This window comes from Meleagris gallopavo, chromosome 1 (assembly GCF_000146605.3).
Source record: "Meleagris gallopavo isolate NT-WF06-2002-E0010 breed Aviagen turkey brand Nicholas breeding stock chromosome 1, Turkey_5.1, whole genome shotgun sequence".
In the NCBI taxonomy this organism is placed as follows: Eukaryota; Metazoa; Chordata; class Aves; order Galliformes; family Phasianidae; genus Meleagris; species Meleagris gallopavo.
The window spans coordinates 588280-612979 of record NC_015011.2 but is presented as its reverse complement, the minus strand read 5'-3'; the positions used below and the strand labels follow the sequence as shown (position 1 = coordinate 612979).

At 50.7% G+C, this 24700-nt stretch overlaps 1 protein-coding gene across 3 annotated transcripts in view; it reads right to left on the bottom strand.

The window, feature by feature from the left end:
• Nucleotides 1-24700, bottom strand: part of PPP6R2 (protein phosphatase 6 regulatory subunit 2) — a 71571-nt gene that overhangs the window by 42382 nt on the left and 4489 nt on the right. For all 3 annotated transcript variants that reach the window (XM_010728788.3, XM_010728906.2, XM_010728840.3), the window contains exon 2: nucleotides 11213-11339. The gene's annotated coding sequence lies outside the window, so the exon portion shown is untranslated. The remainder of the gene's footprint in view (nucleotides 1-11212; nucleotides 11340-24700) is intronic.

The following is a 24700-nucleotide window of genomic DNA, read 5'->3' as shown; positions in this document are numbered from 1 at the left end:
GCTGAGCTTGAAGAAGGCTCCAAAGAGACTTCAGTGCAGCCCTGTAGTACTTAAAGGGAGCTGACAAACAGGAGAGCAGCTCTGTACACAGGCAATGGGACACAGAGGAATGGCTTTAAACTAAAAGAGGGGAGACTGGGGTGAGATCTGAGGGGAAATCCTTCACCCAGAGGCAGTGCAGCCCTGGCACTGCTGCCCAGAGCTGTGGGTGCCCCAGCCCTGGAGGTGCCCATGGCCATGGATGGGGCCCTGAGCAGCCTCAGCTTGGGAGCACTGAGCCCATGGTGGGGGTGGGGATGAGGGGTCCCTTCCAACCCAACCATTCTACAGCCCTATGATCATTAAAGTGCCTTCCAACCCAATAATTGTATGGCTCTATGATCCATTAGGTCCCTTTCAATCCAACTACTCAATGGCTCTATCATTAAGGTCCCTTCCAACCCAACCATTTTACAGCTCTATGATCATTAAGGTCCCTTCCAACCCAACTACTCAATGGCTCTGTGATCTATAAGCTCCCTTCCAACCCAACCATTCTACAGCCCCATGATCTATAAGGTCCTTCCAACACAACCATTCTACAGCTCCATGATCATTAAGGTCCTTCCAACCCAACCACTCTATGGATCTATGATCCATTAGGTCCTTTTCAATCCAACCACTCTACAGCTCTATGATCCATAAGGTCCTTTTCAATCCAACCATTCTACAGCTCTATGATCCATAAGGTCCTTTTCAATCCAACCACTCTACAGCTCTATGATCCATAAGGTCCCTTCCAACCAACCATTTTACAGCTCTATGATCATTAAGGTCCCTTCCAACCCAACCACTCAATGGCTCTGTGATCGATAAGGTCCCTTCCAACCCAACCATTCTACGGCTCTGTGATCATTAAAGTGCCTTCCAACCCAACCATTCTATGGTTCTATGATCCATTAGGTCCCTTCCAACACAACCATTCTACAGCTCCATGATCTATAAGGTCCCTTCCAAGCCAACCACTCTACAGCTCTGTGATCCATAAGGTCCCTTCCAACCCAAACACACCATAGTTCTTTGCTCTTTAAGGACCCTTTCAATCCAAGCCATTCCAAGATCTTACAAATGCATGAGCTGGATCCCATTAGAAACAGAAGCAGGATCTTGACCACAGCTAAAAAACCACAACAGACATAGAAAGCTCCCTTCAGACATCCAGGATTGGCCATTTCAGCCAAACTCGCAGCCTCAGGCCGCTCGGACAGCCACATATGAGTACCAGGCCATGGGTTTTGCAAGGAACTGGCAGGCCAGGAGCTGTGCAAACAAAGGCTGAGCCTAGAAACCTGCCCAAGTGTCAGATTGATCAGTGTGGGCTGATCCCAGCCTTTTGGGAACAAATCCCCTGCCAAAAATAGCACAAATTCTGGCAGAAAGAAGCAGTTTCTAATCTAAGCTTTCAATATTCTTGATATTAAAAAAAAAAAAGTTAAATTTCAGCATTACAGCAATAAGCAAAAGCTTCTGCATCTGCCCCATCCAGCTACTGAAAATGCTCTTAAATGAATTTCTGAGTTCAGAGCAGCCATCTGCATTTCCAACCTACGTGACACCCTCCCAGCAACGCTGCTTGGCCGTATCGTGTGTTCATTACAAACTGTTCTTCAGATATTTTTAACTAACTGTGCTTAGCTGTAAATTCATCAAGAGAAAAACTGACATAAAAGGCCTTCATCTAAGGAATGTTTGGGTGCACAGCTAACCTAAATACATATATATTCCACGTATAAGATGTGGAATGCTGATAAAAAACCATGAAACCATGACAATGGCTTATGTGTGCATGGACGACACGTGTAAATCCTACCTTTGGAAGATAAGCCCTTTATCAATCAGTCCACTCCATCTTTTTTCCCATAATTTTCCATGGTTCTATTAAGAAAAGCTGTCCAAGTCACAGGGGAAGCCAAAGAGCTGTCCTCTGCCTTCGCTGCACTCTTCTTCCTCAACCCAGAACCTGTCCAGAGGTGTTTTGAGCTACAGGGCTGTGCTGCTTGGACATTCAGAATACTGTGTCTGGTTCTGGGCTCCCCAGTTCCAAAAAAGACAGGAATCTCCTAGAAGGGGTCCAGTGGAGGGCCATAAAGATGATACAGGGCCTGAAGCATCTCCTGTATGAGGAAAGACTGAGTGACCTGGGGTTGTTTAGCCTGGAGAAAAGACTGAGTGGGGATCTGGTACCCACTGTAGGGTACCTGCTTTAGCAGAGGACTTGGACTCAATGATCTCTTCAGGTCACATGGACTGTTGGAACAGAAGTGCTCCTAAGAAATGAGATGTCCCCAGAGAGAACTGAACTTCATTGAGGAACCACAGCAGCATCTGCTGCTCAGCAGGACTCCCAGGCACTGCAGCCATCCCACGTGGAAGGGATGGGGTGGTCTCGTAGAGCCAGGATGCAGGACAAGAAATAAAGTCTGTTTCTGGTGTTAGGAAATGAACCTATAGAGTAGGAAACAAAGCTGAGGAACTTCTAAATAGCATAAATGCTAAGCACTAAACTCACTGCTGAAGTTAAGGAAAGCAAGGTCACCATACATCAGAAGAAGCAGAGGAAGATGGGGAGCCAATCCTTCCCTTGCTCCATGTGGCACTGCACAGCCCAAGAAAGGAAAAGCAGGAAATTAAATCAAGCTGGGGCACCTTGTACCTCTAAAGGCAAAAAATAAGAATAAAAAATATGCAGATTTCCAGGAATGAAGACCACGGAGAAGGGGATTCTGCTGATTTTAAAACGTATAAAGCATACAATGCAGATCTGTGCCACAGCCTTGGGTTTGGATGGGGTTGGTTAACACAACCTTGTGCTCTTACAAAGCAGAGGGCTCCCAGGCCCTTCCATCCAGCACAAAGGAAAGGGCTCTCTGCAACTGAAAAGCACACTTCACTCTTCTGCAGAGGCCACTTTTGGAAACATAACATCAAACAGAGCCAGGTAGGGAAGTCAGTCATGGGAGATGAGGAAAGGAAGCACACCCTGCTCACCACGAGCAGCTTGGTCACTGTGAAAGCCAACAGAGCACAGCTGTAACTGAATGAGGACAAAAGCAGAAGTGGCCCTTTCTGGAGCACAAGCCTCTTCCTCAGAGGCCAGGACACTATTTTCTGCTCAGAGCAGGGGAAGGAACAAACCCATGTAGGCTGAATAATCACGTGGTCTGCTTGTTTGTTTCCTCCTGCAGAACTGCTGAATATTCTTACAGAGCTCAGCTTGGTCTCTGCAGGAGGGAAGTGTTTTTCACGTGCATGCTTTGCTGTTGAGGAGGTCCCAGCCCTCAGATCAGCAGGCCCTCATTTCTATATCCTGAAGCCTAAAGAACAGCACTGTGTTCAGCATTCACCAAGCTACAACACCCAGACCACCTCCATCTTAGGACAGAGAGACATCAGGTCAGTAAAGGGATGTACACCAAAGGGATGAATCAGTTCCTCCTGCCTTAGTGTAGCAAGGAACTCATCCAGTTTTTAACCCTCCCTCCTAACTTCCCAGGTACAAAACTCTGCTATTAAGAACAGATATTTCCACTCACTTTTAGTGAACTGCCCAAAGTTTCTCCATTTAACCAGCTTGCTGCTCTGTCTTCAATACCTAAGATGGGTCCTGGCACTCCCAGATCCTCAGGTGGAGGAGCAAGACTGTGGAATGATAAACCCCCAGTGAACCTGAAACTTGTGCAGGATTTCTGCTCCAGCTGGATGGGTGTAAATCTATGGGGCCCAACGGGATTTATTCCAGGGTACTCAAAGAGCTGTTTGATGTCATCATGAGATGATTTAGAGAGGTCCCAGTCAACTGGAAGAAACACACAGATGTGGCAATTAATGACATGGTTCAGAAGGCATGGTGGGGATGGGCTGATGGTTGGATTTGACCTTAGAGGTCTTTTCCAACCTTAATCAATCTGTGACTCTATAGAAGCTGACAAATGTCCCAGTTTTCAAGTGGGGCAAGAAAGAAGACCCTGGTAATTAATTACAGGCCTGCCAGTCTCACCTTGGTGCAAAACACCTGAAAGACAATGCAGTCATTGGTCACAGCCAACATGGGTTCATGAGGGGAAGGTCCTGTTGAACCAATTTAGCCTTCTTGTATGATGGGTTGCCCTCCTAGCTGACCACGGAAAGCCAGCTGATGTCATCCTTTTGGTTGTCAGCAAGGCTTCACAGCATTCTTCTGGACAAACTGCTCAGCATACAGCTAGCCAAAAACATAACTTCCTGGGTTGAGCTCAGAGTTTTGTAGTCAATAGGGTTACACTAAGCTGGTGGATGGGGTGGACCACTCTACTGGGGTTCTGCAGGGCTCCATTTTTGGGACAGTTCTCTTCCATGCCTTCATCAATGATCTGGATGCAGGACTTGAAGGCAAACACCAACTAAGTTTGTGTACAACACGCAACTGAGGATCAGGGAGGGAGCTCAGGGAGGTTCAGGTGGGGGTGAGGGAAAGGTTCTGCACCAGAGGGCAGTGGGCATAGAACAGGTTCACCAGCACGGTGAGCATGGCCCCAAAATGACAGAGCTCAGGGAGCATTTGGACAGACAAGGTTTGTGTTTTGGGTGACGCTGTGCAGAGCGAGGAGTTGGACTCAACAGTCCTTGCAGTCTCACGAGGTTCTATGATGGCTTCAGAAGGGTCTGAATAGTCTGGATTGCTGGGCTGTACAGCGTGAAACCAGCTCAAACTGTGTCACGCTTCAGTCACACCAACCCCACACAGAGTTGCAGGTGTTGGGCAAAGCAGTTGAAAGCTGAGGGAGGAAAAGCACCTGGGGGTGTTGATTGGCAGCTGAACACGAGCCAGCAGCGTGCCTGGGTAGCCAAGAAGGCCAATGGCATCTTGGCTTGTGTCAGCAATAGTGTGGCCAGCAGGATTGGAAAAGAACTGCTTCTCCTGTAGTTGGTGCTGGTGAGCCCAGCCTTCAAGCACTGCGTTGCATAGGCAACCCCACAGCTCCATCATGGCAAAACCCTACAGCTCCTCATGGCAACCCTACAGCTCCATCATGGTAACCCTACACCTCTTCATAGTAACCCCACATCTCCATCATGGCAACCCTACAGCTCTTAACAGTAACCCTACAGCTCCATCATGGTAACCCTACAGCTCTTCATGGCGACTCTACAGCTCCATCATGGCAACCCTACAGCCCTTCATAGTAACCCCACAGATCCATCATGGCAACCCTACAGCTCTTAATAGTAACCCTACAGTTCCATCATGGCAACCCTACAGCTCCATCATGGTAACCCTACAGCTCTTCATAGTAACCCCACATCTCCATCATGGCAACCCTACAGCTCTTAACAGTAACCCTACAGCTCCATCATGGCAACCCTACAGCTCTTCATGGCAACCCTACAGCTCCATCATGGCAACCCTACAGCTCTTCATGGCAACCCTACAGCTCCATCATGGCAACCCTACAGCTCCATCATGGCAACCCAACAGCTCCATCACGGCAACCCAACAGCTTTCATGGCAACCCTACAGCTTTGGGTCTCTCTCTACAAGAAAGATTGTAAACACAAGTTGCTCAATCAAAGCAACGAGGCTGGTGGAGGTATTAGAAAATAAGATATGAGGATCAGATGAGAAAGTTGGAGCTGTCCAGTTTGAAAAAGAGTAGGCTGAGACCTCATCGCTCTCTACAACTGCCTGAAAGGAATTTATAATGAGATGAGTGCCTGCCTCTCCTCTCGGGATACAGGTGAAAGGATGTGAGGAAACGGCTTCAAGTCGTGCCAAGGGAGGTTCAGAGTGGAGATCAGGAAGAATTTGCTCACAAAATGGGTGCAGAGGGCAGCAGGGTGGATCTCATGCCTGGGGGCACTGAAGGGACATGTGGACGTGGCACTAAGGGACATCACGAATGGCCGTGGTTTAGTGACAGTCTGGGAAGCGGTAGGAGGAAGACTGGATTTGAGCTGCAGGGTCAGATCCACATCTTGTGCTTACTGACATGGCAGCACTTTGTGGAGGGCTTCAGCCACCAAACACAAAGCAATTAAGAAGCACGAAGGACTAGACCATAACTACTTACTCAAAATGAACTTGAATTTCCTATATTTTAATAACAGTGCTCCTTTCTGACAACTTGTCATTCCTTCACCTAACCTCACATCACAGAAAACCTCATTCCTGCCATCTACCAACATTCACTTATGGTCCCCACGGTTCAATGTCCAATTTTGTAAAACTGGGTACATCCTCAGCAGTGCAAGGATGTTGTAGAGATTAACAGCTGTGAACAGCTTAAAATAATCTTTCCTTAACTGGGTATTTCCTCAGCGAGCTGCTATCCACAACCAGCAGCCTGTCTTTATTTGTAGTAGAAGCAAAATTGGCCTGAGATACCAAGGGGCCACTGAGAGACGTGGATGTATCCAAAACAATCTCTGTTACATCGCTGCTCAAGTTTCACTTTCCTTCCTCAGACAACAAGGAGAAAGAAGAAAAAAGCTAAATCAGAATGATGATGAACACGTTGGGGTCGAGGTTTGCGTTCTTGTTGTTTTAAAGCAATTGAAATTTACACTGTAAGAGATGGAAACAGGTTGCCCAAGGAGATTGCGGATGCCCCATCCCTGGAGGCAGTCAAGACCAGGCTGGAGGTGGCTCTGGGCAGCCTGGTCTGGTATTAAATATGGAAGTTGGTGGCTCTGCCCATAGCAGGGGGTTGAAACTGGGTGATCATTGTGGTCCTTTTCAACCCAGGCCATTCTATGATTCATTCTGTGACGCTTGTCCAGTCCACAGATTGCCCTCAGCAGTGCAAAAGGCAACAAGAAAGAGTACAGAAGTGGGATGATCCTACAGATGGGCACTGAGCAAGAGGAGCTTTGGCAATCCTGCAGCAGGATTAAGACTGTCCATAAACTCATCTCTCACCCTGCAGAGCACTCCAGGCAGTGATACGTCTCCTCTACCTCCCCCTGCTCTGTGGGCAAGAAGGATGACACGCACACCTCCGAGGAGCCACATCTCATTAGCCTGGTCATTCCACACAGGAACAGATGGTGAAATGTTTCCAGCCACCACCTTTCTATTGGGTTATTAAAATAAACTAATGGGTAGATAATAGCAGGACAAGGGGAAATGGTTTGAAGTTGAAGGAGGGAAGATTGAGGTTGGATGTCAGGGGGAAGTTCTTTACTATGGGAGTGGTGAGTGGAACAGCTGCTCAGAGAGGCTGTGGATGCCCCGTCCATCCCTGGAGGTGTTCAAGGCCAGGTTGGATGGGCAGCCTGGGCTGCTATGAAATGTGGAGGTTGGTGGCCCTGCACGCAGCAGGGGGTTGGAGCACCATGATTCTTGAGGTCCCTTCCAACCCAAACCATTCTGTGACTCCGTGTTAATGGTGGGTATCAGACACCTGCAGAGATGGTATGCAATGGCATGCTATGCTTACAGTTAAGGTGAGGGTCCAACATCTGCAGTGTGCCTTTGTCCTGACATCCACATCACAGGTGCTGGTGCTCACCCCACACGCAGCTGCAGACATCTGAAGACCCTCCACAAAGGGCCTACGTTATTTCTGAGCTGCAGCATCCAACCATGGGGAAAAGCCTAAGGATGTCAGGAGACGACTTCCCTCTAACCATGCAATGTCATTTCTGAAGATTAACTGCTGTAGAATTAAGCTGTCACTCAAAGACTCTCTATTTGCCAACACTACACTGCAGGAATTTTTTAATATTTAGAAAGTATGCAGAGGCTTCAGACACGAACCAGCACAACACACAAAGCAACCTGTGACAGCACAGACTCTGGGGTAGATGATTAACAACATGAAGAAAAATAGAGTCCTCTAACTGTGTGTGTTCTGAAGTCATGGAACCATGAACAGAACCACAGAATCACCTTCAAGGCTGGAAAGAGACCCTCGAGGCTGGAAAGGGATTGAGTGAATTTGGGTCTTCCACATCTGCATCGTTTTGTCTGGCATTATTGCTGTACCACTGGCAGAGCTGCCCTGAGCTTTGCTATCTGCACATGGGCACATGCACAGCACACCCATCTCCTACCTTCCAGAATGCTCTCAATACAACAAGATCAGCAAAAACATCCATTGGAGGACCAGAAATGAGTGCTGGCATCTCCTCCTGGAAACTGGGAGGAAATGACCAAGATTTACAGACTCCTTAGTTAAGCTTATTTAAGCCTGTTCCTGATAAAATAAAAGACTGAACGTTTTCCACTTAGTAACTAAGTGGAAACACATGGAAGTGCTGAGAGCAGTACATTATCCTGCATGTTTCCAAAAAGAGAACGTTCCTGAGTCCTTCTTTAGACTTCTCTTTAGTGAAAACATGAAGGAAAAGTGTCAGCACTGTACCACGGGTGGAGATCCTCTCTGGGTCTCACATCCTTCAGCCTCTCCAGACTTACCAGGCACGGATTCCTGAAATGAACTGGCTTCTATGAGGCTTTCACTCCACTTTTTAATATGAAATTCTCATTCTTTTGTCTCTCTGTAAGCATGAATAATGTTTTTTTGTGAAAGGAGAGGTTTCCTCTGATTGTAGAATTGATAAAGAGAGGTTCAGAACACACCTGTGAGTCGGATGACAACAGATCACTGGAGCTAGACAGCATTCAAAGAGCTTTACAGCTTTAAAACACAGCTGCTAAACAACTACTGCAGGGAATCAAAGCCACCGTTTCATCTGGTGAACTTCAAGTCCAACGTGACTACAGAAAGTTTGTTTAAAGCAAACTGTTATGCAATTTGTGAACACACAGCTGAAAATGTACAGACAGACAAGGACAGATCGATGGTTCACCTGAAATCCCCAACTGGGATTTTGCATATTTGATTGATATTAAAGAAAAGCACGAAGGTTGGAACAAAGCACTAAGATCATCAAGTCAAACTCCAACCCCATCCCACTGCGACCCCAAGTGTCACATCCCCACGGTTCTGGAACACCCCCAAGGAACAGAGGACCCCCCCAACTGCCCTGTGCCAGTGCTGACTGCTCTGGGAAGAATCACAAAAAAATCACAGAATGGTTTGGGTTGGAAGGGACCTCAAGGATTATGAAGATCCAACACTCCCTAAAGAGGCAGGGCCACCAACCTCCACATTTCACAGCAGCCCAGGCTGCCCAGGGCCCCATCCAACCTGGCCTTGAACACCTCCAGGGATGGACGGGGCATCCACAGCCTCTCTGGGCAGCTGGTCCAGCACCTCACCACTCTCACAGCAAACAACTTCCCCCTGACATCCAACCTCAATCTGCCCTCCCTCAACTTCAAACCATTTCCCCTTGTCCTGCTGTTATCTCCCCTTTCCAAGAGTTGACTCCCCTCCTGTCTGTAGGTCCCTTTAGGTCCTGGAAGGCTGCAATGAGCTCACCCCACAGCCTCCTCTTCTCCAGGCTGAACAAGCCCAGCTCCCTCAGCCTGGCTTTATAGGGAGGTACTGCAGCCCTCTGCTCATCTTTGTGACTCCTCTGGACCCTCTCCAACAGCTCCCTGTCTTTCTTGTACTGGAGGCCCCACACCTGGACGCAGTGCTGCAGATGGGGCCTCACCAGGGCAGAGCAGAGAGGGACAATCCCCTCCCTGTCCCTGCTGGCCACCCCTCTGCTGATGGAGCCCAGGACACCACTTGCTTTCCGAGCTGTAAGATCACACTGCTGGCTCCTGTTCAGTTTTTCACCCACCGGGACCCCCAGGTCCTTCTCTGCAGGGCTAGAAATTGTTCCCTCTCTTCAACCCATGCCGCAGCAGCTCTGTGTGGGGCAGGCTGAGGGAGGGGAGTACAGCCTGGAGATTGGACAGCTGCACGGAGACCTCCCCTCATAAAGGGAGCTTAGAAACAGGATGAGAGTGATAGGACAAGAGGGAACAAGGAGCATCAGGAGTTATCACAAGGAAGAATAATAAGCAAGTAAACAGAAGGGATGACATCACTTCTGACTATCGTGTGTTTGCATCTCGAGCGCCGGTCTGGTTTGCTTCTGTCAGAAGAGCCAACAGAGCTGGAACAAGTACAGCTGGTCGGAGCAGCGCCTCCTGAAAGAGACTGAGCAGAAGTAGAACACGCACAGCTTCCCAGGGAAGATGCATTCAGCTCAGTTTGATGGATGAGTTCAGCTCAGAAAAACAGCAGAGATCAAGAAAGGCACAAATGGGATTGAGGAGATGAACTGAAGGGATATTTACAGCTTCCTACAAGCCAAAGAATGGAGTCACGTCAAAGATATCGAGCATCCAATTATAAAACAGGCAGAACCAAGCATTAATTATGATTAGGGTCCACACAGGAAGAAAAAACCCTGTGGAACTTACTGCCATAGGAGATTACGGAGTCCCAAAGCTCTGCTCTCCTCAAACACTTTGTGGGTTTGTGAGAGCAGCTCTCAGGAAGGAGGTCTGTAAGGGACACCCCCTGTCATCCCCCCCCTCCCCTCCCAAACGCTTTGCAGCCACTCTGGTTCAGAACAAAGCACTCAGCTGATGACTGGCAGTGTCCCCTCACACTGCTGATCTCCCCCCATGTCCCCGGTGGGAGCAGATCCCAGCCCTGAGCCAGCTACATTTCCACAACAACAGTGCTTGTCAGTGGGCTGCACTGTGACTGCCAACTGTTTTCTATTTCTCTATATTTTGCTGGCACAGATGACCACAAATATCTTGTTACCACCCACGTGCTACAGCTTTTAAATGGCTTCTAGAACCATTTTCTCCTGTTTCAAACCAGCAGGTGTGGCAGCTACCAAAGCTATCATGAAACAGCTTTGGTTGGAGGGGATCAGGTCAGGCTGCTCATGATCCCACGGCCCTGAATGCCTCCAGAAACTGGGCACCCACAACCTCTGTGGACAAGCTGTTCCAACCATGACCAGCTCCAGCAGCACCTCTGTTCACAGATCACCTATACAACTCTCCCAAGCCCTTGTGGGAGCTTTAAGAATGCCTTCTCACAGGCTGAACAGAACGAGTGCTTTGCCATAGGAGACACCACCACTCACAGCCCTGTCCCTCTGGGAAACCTTCATTCATGTAAGAGCTCTTTGTCTTTGCTGTATTAGATCACAGAACCTCACCAGGAGCCTCCCAGCAGCACCACAGGTCCCTCTCAAATTCCTCCAGGTATTGAATACGAAGAACAATCTCACTCACAGCCACTCCAGCTAAAAGGAAAGGCAGATGCAGTACCTTCAGTAGAAGTGATTTCAAACGTGAGATCTTCTCCACAGACAGAGAAACATTTGGGTTATGGTTCCTGGAATACACCCAGCTTCAGATAATTATCTTCATCCAGTGTGAATTCCCTCTGTCTATCCTAGGAAAAAAAATAACGTTAGAAAGTTATTGTTAACCAGAGGGAACTGAGGGTCAACAACTCTTCCAAACAAGCTGCCACACATCCCTTTATTCAAACAGAACAGGGAGTTAGGCTGTATGTGACACACACTCTGCAAAGCCATCACTGGCCACCAGATAAACTTGTAATGAACTCTTTTTAATTACCCCTGCCCTACTGCATTAGGGGTTAACAGCCCCTTTGCTCTGCAGCCCTCAGACTCAGCTGTGAGACTTGTACCTCAGTCAAGAACACGTTTGTTTTCTTGACATCACTTCAAAAGAAAGTTATAGGTTGTCAAGGAAACCTAAAAGGTCATTTTCACTTGTTCCAAGAATAATTGCAGCAACAATAGACGTATTTCACATCCAGCCTGGGGCCCCGATCGCTATGGAGGCAGCAAGGCAGCCAGTAGAGGAACAGCTCCTGGAGTGCAGGGCTGGCACAGAGCTGGGCTGCACTCAACCTGCTCAGCCCCCACCCTGGCACAGCCCAGGGTCAGCCCAGGCTGCCCTGCATGGAGCTCAGAGCTGAGCCCAGCATCACGTTACCCCATTTCCGAAGAAAGCTCACGTTAAGTCTTGCACCCCCAGTAACCCCAACCATCAGTACGAGCTGGGGGATGGAAGGATGGAGCAGAGCCCTGCCAAAAAGGCCCTGTGTGGGGGGACAGCTGAGGGCAGCACCACGAGGCACCACTGTGCCCTCCCAGCACCGAGAGACAAGCAGAGCCTGCCTGCATCCACAGCACTGCAGCCAGCAGCGTGAGGGAGGGGATCTGCCCCTCTGCTCTGTGCTGGGACACCTCACCTGGAGCACTGCTCAGCACAGGACAGACACCCACCTGGTGGAGTGTGGCCAGAGGAGAGAGAGGCACAAAGTGGGGCCCAGGGATGGAAATGCTCCCAGCGAGGACAGGCTGAGAGCTGGGGCTGTGCAGCTGGAGAAAGGAAGGCTGCAGGGAGAGCTGAGAGCGGCCTTCAGTATCTAAAGAGGCTGTGGGGAAGGAGGGGATGCACTCTTTTGCAGCCTCTGTGTCACAGGACATGAGGAGATGGCTTCCAACCAACAGAGGAAGACTGAGAGTGGGCGTAAGGAGCAAGGTCTTTGGGCTGAGGGCAGCGAGGCACTGCACAGGTTGCTCACAGAGCTGCTGCTGCCCCATCCCTGCACACAGCCACGCTCAGGGCTCTGAGCACTGATGGAGCTGTGGGGGTCTCTGCTCATGCAGGCAGTGGGACCAGGCGACCTTTAAAGATCCCATCCAGCCCCACTTTTGGCCCTGCAGGCAGCACAGCGTCACTCCAACCTCACTTCTGTCCAGTCTGGGCTGGAATCCCAGCACCAAGGACAAACAATCCCACTGCCCATCGCCGCCTGCTCCGTGGCTTCATATCCCTGAAAAAAGGAGCTCTCAGTTGTCCAGCAAATAATGAAGCTGTTATACGAGGAATGAAGGGCTGATAAATCCATTGCTCATCATTGCTTAATGACTTCCAGCTTCAAAGCCTTTCAAACAGCTGTCAGAAGGGATTGGAACACTTTTGCTGCGCAGGGAAAGGCTGGCAAAGCACCTGAGGAACTTCAGCATGAGCAAAATGTAAAGGAATCCAAGAGCCTGCAGATTTACAGTGTTTCATCAGCCACGTTACCAAATAGATATAAAATTACTAAAAACACCTTTCTCTTTTTCTTCCTTGCTTTTCTTCTTCACCTTTGCTCTTCTCTCACAAAAATAATCTCAGGGACGGAGCAGCTCTCATGGGACAGGCTGAGAGCTGGGGCTGTGCAGCTGGAGAAGAGAAGGCTGCGAGGTGATGTGAGAGCAGCCTGTATCTAACAAGGAGCTGCAGGAAAGGAGGGGACAGACCCTTGAGCAGGGTCTGTGTTGGTAGAACAAGGGGAAACGGCTTCAAGTGTGGAGAGATTTAGGTTGGATGTAAGGAAAAAGTTCTTCACAGTGAGGGTGGTGAGGCACTGGCACGGCTTGCCAGAGATGTGGTTGATGCTCCATCCCTGGAGGCTTTGAAGGCCAGGCTGGATCAGGCCCTGGGCAGCCTGATGGAGCTGTGTTGTCCCTGTGCATTGCAGGGAGTTGGGACGGATGGCTCTCAGAATTCCCTTCCAGCTCTAAGGATTCTATGATTCCACTGTGTCCTGGAAAGCTCCCCAAGGCTTCAGCCTCCCCAGAGCAGTCAGCTGCTCACAGCTCTGCAATACTCTGCTGTCAGCTCCAGCACCTTAAAGCTGTGAGCCACGCTCTGTGCATGTCTCTCATTGGGAAATCCCCTCACAAACAGAGAAAACTCCTAAGGAAAGGCCCTCAGCCAGGGCTGCAGTGCACACACGAGCATCATGGACTTGGATCATCACTTCAGACCTTCCAGGCTGATTTTAATCCTTAAAACCCCTCATCCCACTCATAGGCCACAGGCAACCCTAAAACCAGTCCCACAGTTGTTGCTCTTTTCCACTTCCTTGCCTTCCAGCACACACATCATCCATCCAGCCACCCCTCTGAGGCTCAGCAGTGCCATAGGAAGCTCAGGATTCCCACAGCAGCACACTGAGGCAGTAAACAACACATCAGCAAAGGAAACTAACAGATAATTTGGGGATCTATTGCCATATAACTCAGAGTTACGACCAGTTCTCTCCCTTCAGTTCCCTCCTCAAGCTTCTGCTGCCTCTTCGTGCCACTGTCAAAAGGGAATTTCATTCCCTGCGTGTTTTCAGATCACCCAAAACTTCACAGAAATTGCCAAAAGCTGAACAGCTGCCCAGGCACCATTTGATCTGTGGGCAAAACCCAAACTCCTCTATCAACTCCATCATCCTGTTTAACAGCACAAAGACTCCTGCCCCACCAAAGCTGAAAGGTTCCCCTTCCTGACCCAGCACTGGTCTCAATGCATCCCACAGTAGCAAAATGGTGTTTCAGACAACGATTTAAAGGTCCTCCAGGTAACCTGCAGGCTGACAGCATTGCTGCAGCAACAGCACTGCCTGGCATCCAGCAGCAGCTGCCTTATCACAGTCCTTGGACTGCAGGACCACAGCTCTTCCATCAGCAATTCATCTTCCATTAACATCTTTATACGACCACCCTTTTCTGCTAACAGCAGGGTGGGACACGTGCTGCTCCTCTGCACTCAGTGCTGACCTCAGCCCCTGCTCTGCGTGCCAAACCCTCAGCAGCAAATTTCACTTTAAAAACCGAGTTCTTCGCAAATTCAGGTTCAGAACGACTGCAAATTTATCTTCCTCTCCATCTGGACATCTGCAAAACGATATGCAAATCATGAGACAGATGAAATGACACGGGTAATTATAGCAGTAACCGAGACCAGGAGCTATTTCAAGCTGTTGGCCGAGCACTGTGTGGTGTTTGAGAGGAGCTGCCCCATGCACACAACAGCGTGCTGCGATGGCAGAGGCTGCAGGATGCTTTGTGAGCTGGATGTGAACTCCTTCAGCAGTTCCACCTGCAGCTCAGGAGCAGCTGGGTGTGAGCAGCACGCGGCCCAGTGCAGCCTGAAATCCAGGGCTGTGTTTTATGGCCTCAATGCTGCGGCCTACCAAAAACCACTTGCAGTAGGCTGCGAGGCCCCAGTCGTTGTCTTGATGGCCCCAGTCACAGAACCACAGAACGGCTTGGGTTGGAAGGGACCTCAAGGATCATGGAGATCCAACCCCCCACCACAGGCAGGGCCACCAACCTCCACATTTCACAGCAGCCCAGGCTGCCCAGGGCCCCATCCAACCTGGCCTTGAACACCTCCAGGGATGGACGGGGCATCCACAGCCTCTCTGGGCAGCTGGTCCAGCACCTCACCACTCTCACAGCAAACAACTTCCCCCTGACATCCAACCTCAATCTGCCCTCCCTCAACTTCAAACCATTTCCCCTTGTCCTGCTGTTATCTCCCCTTTCTAAGAGCTGACTCTCCTCCTGTCTGTAGGTCCCTTTAGGTCCTGGAAGGTTGATACGAGGTCACCCCACAGCCTTCTCTTCTCCATGCTGAACAAGCCCAGCTCCCTCAGCCTGGCTTTGTAGGGAGGTGCTGCAGCCCTCTGCTCATCTTTGTGGCTCCTCTGGACCCTCTCCAACAGCTCCCTGTCTTTCTTGTACTGGAGGCCCCACACCTGGACGCAGTGCTGCAGATGGGGCCTCACCAGGGCAGAGCAGAGGGGGACAATCCCCTCCCTGTCCCTGCTGGCCACCCCTCTGCTGATGCAGCCCTGGCTACCGTTTGCTGCCAGAGCCCCAAACGCTGTCCTGACGCTTCTTTCCCAGTGTTAAGAACATGCCAAGCATCACCTTGTGATCTACAGCAGCCATCCCCTGCCTTTCCACTCACTTCCCCCCTTACCAACGTCACATCCTGCTCATTCACACTCCCAAGCTGACACTTTCAGTCAACTATGATCCATTTTAAAGATGTGCCGAGCTGCTCAGCAACCAACAGGCTGAGGAAAGCTGCCAGTTTAATACATAACACCACGCTGCTGCCTCACAGCCATTTATTCCCCAGGATTTTCAGCACCAACATTATCCCCAGATCCTGGATCATTCAGCTGTCCCAAGTCTGGTTGTGCAACAGAAGCTGCACAAGAAAAGGCAGCTTCATTCCAGCAATCCTACTTGTTAATTACACCAGCTGTGCACATGGTGAAAGCACTGCTCTGCTGCTGGACTTTTAAGCCATGTTCTCCTGCTTGCTCCCTTTTCCTTTGCTTCACTTCTGACCATCATTCAAGGAAGAGTATTTCTCATTCAAACAGACCTTGAAATAAAATCAGCAAGCAATTGGGCTATCACAGAACCAGCTAAGGAAATGCCTTCCAAAACTCAACCCGATGCTCGCTGGCAAGCTACAGAACCACTAAAGCTGGCTCTGAAAAAGCCAGGAAACAGAAAGCAAAAACACCATCACCCACACTCCAGCATGAGCTCCCATCTCTGCAACTGGCACACACCCACGGGGGATGCACAACCAGAATGATTCAGTTCTCCAGCAAACAAGGCTAAGGGGGGGAGGGCTATAGGATAGAAGGGGACGGGCTCTTGGGCAGGCTCTGTGTGATAGGATTGGGGGAGATGGTTTCCAGCTAACAGAGGGAGGTTTAGATTGGATGTAAGGAGCAAGGTCTTCATGCTGAGGGCAGCGAGGCACTGCACAGGTTGCTCACAGAGCCGATGCTGCCCCATCCCTGCACGCAGCCACGCTCAGGGCTCTGAGCACTGATGGAGCTGTGGGGGTTTCTGCTCACTGCAGGCAGCCTTTAAAGATCCCATCCGACCCAAAACGTTCTGGGATTGCACGAAAGAGGTACAGCCCAGCTGTGTGGTCCTGGGGCACACAACCACCCCCAGCATCGTCCACGGGAAGGCTTAGAGGCACGGCAAACTCACACAAAACCAGGATGTTTGTGCACAGCTTACAGTTAGCAGCTTTTACCTTAACAAGGGCATAAGCCAACAGATTTCTGTTCCAGGATCAGTTCCTCTCATGTCTCCTTCATTCTGCATCTCCAGAGTTCACCTGGTCCGCTCCCCTTGCCATACCTCAGAACCTCAGAGCTATGGGGGTGGAAGGGACCTCTGCCTCCCCCCAAGTGCAACCCCCCAGCAGTTTCCCCACAGAGCATCCCAGCAGGTTTGGATCTCTGCACAGGAGACTCCCCCACCTCTCCGGGCAGCTGTGCCAGGGCTCTGCCACCCTCACAGCACAGAGCTCTTCCTCACACTCACACACAACTCCCTGAGCTCCAGTCTGTGCCCGCTGCCCCTTGTCCTGGTGCTGGGCACCACCAAACACAGCCCAGCCCCCTCCTCCTGACCCCAACCCTTCAGATATCCACCAGCACTGCTCAGACTCCCCTCAGCCTTCTCTCCTCCATGTGCACAGCCCCGCAGCTCTCAGCCTGTCCCCAGCAGGAGCTGCCCCAGGCCTCCACCATCTCTGCACCCTCAGCTGGGCTCTCACCAGCAGTTCCCAGTCTGCTGATCTCCCTGTCCCTCCCCTACTCTGCTAACCCTGGGTTTGGGTCGCTGTGCATCCCAGACGTGCTTCACTTCATTCTTTCAAAAGTTACACTACGCTATTTGCCAAAGGACAGGCAAGTGCATCATTCAGAAAGGGAAGAACCAAAGTCGTGGAGATGTCTGTGGTTTTCCAAGTACTCCACAGCTGCAGCACAGGAGGCGACCAGAACAGCATTACATGCTTAAGAGCAGGAACAAGGAACGAGTTGTCAGCAAAGCTGTTCACCAATCTCCTCCCCATCAGCTCCTGTTTAGGATTTTAGCCTGATCAGACTGAGAAATCCTGAAGAAAATAAGAAAAAGGTTTTAATGTAAGCTGTATGGAGCATGAATTAGATGTTACCATCTTCTGAATGCATTTCAGCACTCTGAACTTGCTCGTGCTTCTTCCCTTTTGCTGTGCCATGCCTGGCTTTGGCTTCTCAAGGATTTCACTGCTGTGACCTCCCAGAGCACAGCTGCTGGCAGCACTCAGACTACTTGCCCTGCAGCTCCTTCCAACCTTTTGGTGCTGAAGCACAGTTGGTGCAGTGCAACATCAGCAGCAGCCTTCGCCTCCCTGGGTTTAAATCCTCAGCATCTCCAGAAATCAGATGCTGCTCAAGAGCTTCAGGAGCTTTTTCTCAGTTTCACTCTGCATTTAAGCCCAGGATCCTACATCAGACTGACGAGGTTCAATAAATCCAAACGCAAGGTCTGACTTGGGTCATAGCAACCCCTCACCATGAGCTGGGGGATGGAAGGATGGAGCAGAGCCCTGCCAAAAAGGCTCTGTGTGGGGGGACAGCTGAGGGCAGCACCACGAGGCACCACTGTGCCCTCCCAGCACCGAGAGACAAGCAGAGCCTGCCTGCATCCACAGCACTGCAGCCAGCAGCGTGAGGGAGGGGATCTGCCCCTCTGCTCTGTGCTGGGACACCTCACCTGGAGCACTGCTCAGCACAGGACAGACACCCACCTGGTGGAGTGTGGCCAGAGGAGAGAGAGACACAAAGAGGGGCCCAGGGATGGAAATGCTCCCAGCGAGGACAGGCTGAGAGCTGGGGCTGTGCAGCTGGAGAAAGGAAGGCTGCAGGGAGAGCTGAGAGCGGCCTTCAGTATCTAAAGAGGCTGTGGGGAAGGAGGGGATGCACTCTTTTGCAGCCTCTGTGTCACAGGACATGAGGAGATGGCTTCCAACTACAGAGGAAGACTGAGAGTGGGCGTAAGGAGCAAGGTCTTTGGGCTGAGGGCAGCGAGGCACTGCACAGGTTGCTCACAGAGCTGCTGCTGCCCCATCCCTGCACACAGCCACGCTCAGGGCTCTGAGCACTGATGGAGCTGTGGGGGTCTCTGCTCACTGCTCTGAAGACCTGGCAGAGGCTCTTCCAGCCCAAACCATTCCATGACCTTCCAGCACGGGCTTCCAGCCTTTTGGCTGCTTTAAGTATTAAAGGGGAGGAGCTGGAGCAGTGCTGCATGGGGAACAGGCAACTCTCTGGGCAGTGCCATGACCTCACTGCCAGCTGTGTTCCCTGCACAGGAGCTGCCCATTGAGCCACAGGAAGGCAACGTTAAAATAAAAACACAACAGAAAATTAAAGGCAGGAAGTACAGAAGGATCTTCTTCACCAAGCTCTGACTTCTTTCCAGCCTGCTCAATCTGTAACTTGGAAGGACTCAGGCTTCCTTAACATGCACTTCTCCAAATTCAGCTTGGCATCACGCCTGCCCTTTGGAGTCATGCTATTTTTGACAGCAAGAGGAAATTCAGCTTTATGGTGGAGGAGCCCTTCTGAGCAGACAGCTCTCCATCCATCCTGACAGCCAAACCCTGGTTGACTCTGCTCCAATCCCTCCCAGCATCACACCAATGAGAGCAGGCAGTGCAGAGCGCTCCTCTAGGTATGGCCTGTTGCAAGCAATTAAGCCCTGAAACAGCAAGATATGAATCTGTCTTCTGCAGGTTTGCTGAGTCTTGATCTCCCAAGATCAAACATTGAGGCAAAGCTGTGCTTACCTTGGTGCTACACTGCAATCTTAGCTCAATATTACTGGGAAAAACTGAGCACAAAGCCATGAGGAAAGCAGGAATTGTGTTTTCTGTGAAACAAACAGAGCTCACGCAGCAAACACAAGTGGGCTTTTGGTGCAAGAACACAGCTCCATAAGCAAAAGCTGCAGGAAATGAAGGAACTGAGAGCTGACCTTATTACAGGAGCACAAATGAGCTCAGAGCAGCCTCCTCTGCTCCCAAATTAACATCATACCGTTGGGCCCATCCCTGCCCAGAACCAACTGCTGCTTCAGTGACAGTAACACCAAGGGACATAACCCAGGAAGAATTCTCTATGAAATCCTGCAAGTCATCACTGCAGCTCCAGGACGCCTTTCGAAGTTGCACACCATGAATAAAACATTGATTTGAACACCAGAATTTCACGTAGACACGTTGCTCATTCATCACTATCCTCCCTGTCTTCAGCCTGTGGTAGGACTGAGAATGCCACACAAAGCAGAGCCCTCACAGCCAATGCACAGCCCAGCAGAGGTGCCCATCTCTACCTATTCATACTACATATCGGTCTACAGCTTGATACGTCCTCGCTAGATAAAGAAGAGGGGAAGGGGGGGGGTCCCACACCAACCAAGAGGATCTCACACCAATCATGGGGGTCCCTGAGCCCATTGTAGGGGTCCAGGAGCCCAACCTGGGGGTCTCACCCCCCCAGCATGGAGGTCCCAGAGTGCATCAGGAAGACCTGAGTCTTTTTTGGGGGTCTCACACTGACCATGGGGGTCCCAGAGCACATCAGAGGGGTCCTGAGCCCATTTAGAGGGGGACTCACACTGACCATGGGGGTCCCAGAGGCCATCAGAGGGGTCCTGAGCCCATTTAGAGGGGGTCTCACACTGACCATGGGGGTCCCAGAAGTCATCTGATGGGTCCTGAGCCCATTTGGGGAGGGCTCACACTGACCACGCGAGTTCTAGAGGCCATCAGAGGGGTCCTGAGCCCATTTAGTGGGGGGTTCACACTGACCATGTGAGTCCTAGAGGCCATCAGAGGGGTCCTGAGCACATCTGTGGGGGGCTCACACTGACCAGGGGGTCTCTAAGCCCATTGTGGGGGTCCCATCCCATCCCCCCCTCGCCACCTCTCAAATCCTGGCCATCAGTGTGGAGACAGAGGGCAACAAGGAGAAGAGGGGAGTCCTGGGGGGGTCCTCAGACATCTGGGGTGGGTCCTGGAGGGATCTTGGGGTCTTACGGGGGTCCTGGGGATGCTAAGAGAGTCCTGGGTGAACTGCTGGAGGGGGCTGCACTGGGGGAGCTGCAGAGGTTCCCTCCCATTCCCACAGCTCTGGGATTCCAGGATTCTATGAGAGGTGTTTCAGCTCCTGCAGACTGCCAGGCCTGAGCTGCTGACCTGCAATTACTGAGATATGCTTATAATTATTGGGTAAAAATTAATCTTAACCAAAATAGTATTTCACTTGCTAGCCAAGAGCCTGCTCCTGTCTTCCCCTTCTGAATTAGGGATATTAATTCCTGCCTTTGCCCTTAGCATCTAACTAACAAGGGGAAGACACCTATGTTTGTAGCAAGGCACAAACGCTGTGAGAGAACTGAGCACAGGAAGGGATTATTCCTTCTCTTAATAAACTGCTGCAGGCAGGCAATGAAGGCCTCCCTGCTGCACAAATATGCACACAAAATTAAGAGTTACTTCTAATGATTCCGTGCTTCTGAAGTTCTCTAATAAAGAGATGCTATCGAGCAGCACTTTGTTTTGATCACTGACTTTACCCTCGTCTTTTATCTGGTCCAACAGCCTCATTGGTGCCCTGCCCCATGTTAAGGACAGGATTTGCACAGCCCTCTCTTTTTTAAACAGAATTTGAATATTAAAAAGCTCTCACACAGTCAGATCCAAGCAGCACAGAATCACGGGGCTGCATCATTGATTGCCATCTCCTGTAGGACTGCCCACTGCTCACCTGCAGGCTGTGATGTTTGCCACGCAGTGTTCAAGCAACAAGAAGAGCAACATGGGAAGGTGATCGGGACAGCATTCACTACGTGAGCTCCAAAATAACCTGCTGGCACTTCCCAGGCTGCAGGAGCAGTGTTTTGCACTTGGCCTGCTGCTTCCCACGCAGCCCCCTGCACCTCAACGCTGTGCTTTCTGCTGCAGACGCTGCATTAAGCAATGCCACAAAGGAAGCACCGCGCTGCGCTGGCAGCATTTGCAAACTCAGATTTCCTGTTGCACTTTTCAAGAGCTGTGGGCTTCAGATGCACCTCTCCCAGCCACAACGTCTTCAAACAGGCAGGAGAAACCAACACCTGTGTGACCGTGGTGCTCCTCAGCATCAATCTTGCATAAAAGTCCATCACAAAGCAGGCTGCCTCTGCAAACACAAACACAGCGCGTGCTGCAGGAGCAGAGCAGCAGCTCTGGGTTCAACTCTGATCACAGCATCGAGCAAGGCCTCACCTCACCACAGAACGGCCCGGGTTGGAAGAGACCTCAAGGATGATGGAGATCCAACACTCCCTAAAGAGGCAGGGCCACCAACGTCCACATTTCACAGCAGCCCAGGCTGCCCAGGGCCCCATCCAACCTGGCCTTGAACACCTCCAGGGATGGACGGGGCATCCACAGCCTCTCTGGGCAGCTGGTCCAGCACCTCACCACTCTCACAGCAAACAACTTCCCCCTGACATCCAACCTCAATCTGCCCTCCTTCAACTTCAAACCATTTCCCATTGTCCAGCTCTTCTCTCCCCTTCCTAAGAGCTGACTCCCCTCCTGTCTGTAGGTCCCTTTAGGTCCTGGAAGGTTGATATGAGCTCACCCCACAGCCTCCTCTTCTCCAGGCTGAACAAGCCCAGCTCCCTCAGCCTGGCTTTGTAGGGAGGTGCTGCAGCCCTCTGCTCATCTTTGTGGCTCCTCTGGACCCTCTCCAGCAGCTCCCTGTCTTTCTTGTACTGGAGGCCCCACACCTGGACGCAGTGCTGCAGATGGGGCCTCACCAGGGCAGAGCAGAGAGGGACAATCCCCTCCCTGTCCCTGCTGGCCACCCTTCTGCTGATGAAGCCCAGGACACCACTGCAATCACCACTCAGTGACAAGGGCTCAGCTCAGAAATGCACATGCATGTCACACTCAAAGCTCACCTGAGCAGCAGCACTCGAGGCAGTTTCTACCTTCACCTCCCAGCAAAGCTGCATTCACATCACTGTGAACCAGAAAAGGCATCCACTCCAATAACTGCACGTTGTGTTCCTTGGCTTCCAGCTCACACATCTTCAGAGCTCCTCCATCCCCCCCCCAGCAGGCACCCAGAGCAGCTAACACTCACTCTGCAGTGCTCTCCTTCCAGCAAGAAGTGCCTTCCACGCATCAAACCATCCGTCGAGCACAGCGTTCAGTGCAAAGCCATTCCTTCTGATCCTTACCAGGGGCCTTGGAGACCCTCCTGCTTCTCCAAGTGCTGCCTTTAGTTCACCAGCAGCTTGGGAAGCTGTGGATGCCCCAGCCCTGAAGGCATTCAAGGCCAGGCTGGATGTGGCTCTGGGCAGCCTGGTGCTGGTTGCTGACCCTGCACATTGCAGGGGGGTTGAAACTGGTTGATCATTGTGGTCTTTTTCAATCCAGGCCGTTGTAGGATTCTGTGAAGGCAGCACACCCATGGTGATGGCAGAACCCACCCACCTGGCCGTGCAATGATGCTTTCCCCACTTGTGCTGCCACATGGAGGTGACTGATTCCCTTTCCCTCCCAAATTCCTTGTAAAAACTCAACCCCAAGCCAACACTCAACATCTATATTGCCCCTTCTATTCTAAATAAAAAAAATACATAGTTTTGTTCTCAGGAACTGCATCAGTCCAGCCTAATGCTTCCTTACAGGTATTGTACAAACCAGCACTCGCACGCTCCAGATCTCCACGCTAATTATATGAAAGGGTTATTTCATAGCGAATGCAATTAGCTAAAAACAAAGATGACAGAAGCAACAGGAAAAGCAGAAGTAATGCAGTTAGCTGCCTGTGTTGTAAGAGGAAACAGCGGGTACAGCATAGCATCAATTGAAAGCAAATATGCATCTCTTCCTGGCGCTGCATCCTGAAAACATTGGGCACTTTGCTGCACAATTAAACCAGTCTGCATGTTTGTAAGCAACTCTGCTGCTTCATCCTTACCCTCTGCAGAACTGAGATGCATGGAATAGTGCCCAGGACTGCTCAGAATTACCTTTAGAAAAGGAAAAGGTTTTTATTTCCAATAGCAATGGCAAACTTCAGCTTCCTCTTCGTGCCGCAGCTGAAGGGACACAGAGAAACCCACAGAGCTCACAGCCTGTTGATGATCCAAGCCAGCACGCTGCTTGTCCTCCGTGTGCCTCAACCACCACCTCCAAATCCAACCGTGCTGATCAGGCACATGGCAAAATCTCAAGTTTGCTCCATCACGTTGGTCTTAAACTGTTATCTGGATGGCTCCCCATCATTTAAAGCTGCTGCTTTCCACCTCAGACCTACCGGTGAGTTATGAAAGAGGAAGAAGAATCACCAAGCAGAGCTGAGGGTGTAACACAGCACCAAACACCCATTAACCTTCAGTCCAGGAGGACAGATGCAGTGGGGTGAGGTCTCCAGCACACAGATCTGAACAGCTTCGATCCCACCAGCAGCACAGATATTCATTCTACAGATGACTAACCTCAATTAGTCACCCCATCTCCCTTTGTGGTGGGAGAGAGATGAGCACTTCTATGGCAAAACTCTATTTTAGACTTTGGCATTAGAAGAAAATAAGCATCTGTTTCTCTTTGCTGACTAAGAAGGAATCCCAAAGTTACCTCTGATGCTGGTGTTTACATCACAGCTGCAGTGACCCCCAGCCCATGGAAAATGAAGGCAGAGTCTGAAACACAACATTATGGAAAAAAAGGCTGAGAAACTCATGGCAGGAAATAAAAAGACAAGAGAGCACTGAGTGCATACCACGGACAATGGAATGCTATGAAGAGTTGCAGCAAAGGACTGACAGAGCACGTGAATAATAAGAAACAACTGAGCACTATGGAAAAGAATCATCCATGTTCAACTAAAAACACCACAACAGAATCACAGAATGGTTTGGGTTGGAAGGGACCTCAAGGATCGTGAAGATCCAACACTCCCTAAAGAGGCAGGGCCACCAACCTCCACATTTCACAGCAGCCCAGGCTGCCCAGGGCCCCATCCAACCTGGCCTTGAACACCTCCAGGGATGGACGGGGCATCCACAGCCTCTCTGG